This window comes from Sciurus carolinensis, unplaced genomic scaffold, assembly GCF_902686445.1.
Source record: "Sciurus carolinensis unplaced genomic scaffold, mSciCar1.2, whole genome shotgun sequence".
Taxonomy (NCBI): Eukaryota; Metazoa; Chordata; class Mammalia; order Rodentia; family Sciuridae; genus Sciurus; species Sciurus carolinensis.
This window is the reverse complement of record NW_025920178.1, coordinates 392,351-393,978: the sequence shown is the minus strand read 5'-3', so window position 1 is coordinate 393,978 and position 1,628 is coordinate 392,351. Positions and strand designations below refer to the sequence as shown.

Here is a 1,628-nt window from a genome sequence, read left to right as displayed (position 1 = left end):
TCACATAGCCCACCTACACACATCACAGAGTCCTCCCTACACATCTCAGAGGCTCCTCCCTACAAATCTCAGAAATTCCTGGCGACATGCCTCAGGAAGGTTTCACTACTCACCCCAAGAGCAGTCCATAAATACCTCAGAAAAATGTCCTGAAACAACTCGGTGAGGTCTCATTCTACTCCTTTGCCAGTACGCATAAATACCTCAGCGTGCCCTTCTCATCTCAGAGAACACACACTACACCTCAGATACCACATTTTACTCACCACAGAGGCCTTCCTTATACACCTCAAAGTCCTCCTTTTTCTTTCTTTTTTTTTTTTTTTTTTACACACATTTCTGTTTTATTATGGCAAAGGTGAAAAGTGTCACCTTCTCCACAACAGCAACCAGTAAAATTCCTCCCAAAAATGACTTGGTACAAAACAGGTCTGTTTCAGAATTAAAAAAAAAAAAAAAAAAAAGAAAAGAAAAGAAAAAAAGAAAAAGTAAAACCTTTACATGAGTTTTTTAAATCCTATTTTAAAACATAAAAGAAACAAATTCTACATTGGCTGCACAGCCCAGTTGCCACCCCCTCCCACCCGGGAGCAGAGACCAGAAGTCTGGGTCCTGTTCCACGCGCAGTTTGCCGGGCTGCTTAACTGGTGTCCAGTACTCGCATTATAGGCGTCCAGCTCCTCTGTAGAGAGCTGTTGCTTTGAGTTCCTGCCGGTACCTCTGCCTCTTCCCTGGCTACCTCCATGGGTCCCTCTCCGGGTGCCACCACCACCGAAACCTCCGGAGCCACGGTTTCTAGTCATGCCACCTCTGTTTATGCTCTGAACAGGTCTCCGCTGTGTGTCAATCTGTGATGTGACTAGCTGGATGTTCATGGTGCGGCCATCCAAAGGGACACCGTTGTACTGTTTCAGAGCCTTCAGGGCATCTGCTTTCTGTTCAAAGTGCACATCTGCTGTCCCTAAGCTGCAGCCAGAGTGATCATAGTGCCCAGCCGCCTTCTTCAGCGTTCCAAATTCAGCAAAGAGTTCCTGAATGTCGGCCTCAGACACTCCGAAATCCAGATTTGACACCAGCAGCTTCCCACCATCTCCACGCCGGCACCACCCTCGAAGCCACTGTTGAACAGGTCATGCTGCCACTTGTCGGGAAGCTGTTTCAGTCTGCTGTAGGACGCCCGCGGATTCCTGCTGTGGGCGATGGCCGGCCGGTTCCGCATGAGTCCGCAGCCTCCATTCACCTGCGCAGCGGCCTGCGCCCCGCCGCCAGGGCAGCCCTGGGAGCCGGCCCTGCCATGGCCCAGCCCCCACCTCGGCGACTCGCTGGCGCTCGCTGGTTCAGCTTAATGATGTCATCCAGAGACATGTCCATTTTTTCGGCCATGGCGGGTGCGGACTCACCTTAATAACCTTAGTTGGCACTCCCACTCACCTTATAAAGTGGTGAGAACTCTCAGTACACGCCACACACAGCCTCTCTACACACTGCAGAAAACCCTTTCATCACACACAGGGAGTCCTTTTGGACACCTCAGTATGATCACCCACCGCCAGCGGGGACAATCACAACGCGTAAGCTCTTCTTGATCACAGGAACCAAAAGGGCTTTATTCCACAAGTCTCAGACTT

The 1,628-nt window shown here is 50.5% G+C and overlaps 1 pseudogene; it reads right to left on the bottom strand.

The window, feature by feature from the left end:
* Positions 1-545: 545 nt before the first annotated feature.
* LOC124974803 (THO complex subunit 4-like) lies at positions 546-1,392 on the bottom strand (annotated as a pseudogene).
* Between the last annotated feature and the right edge of the window lie 236 nt (positions 1,393-1,628).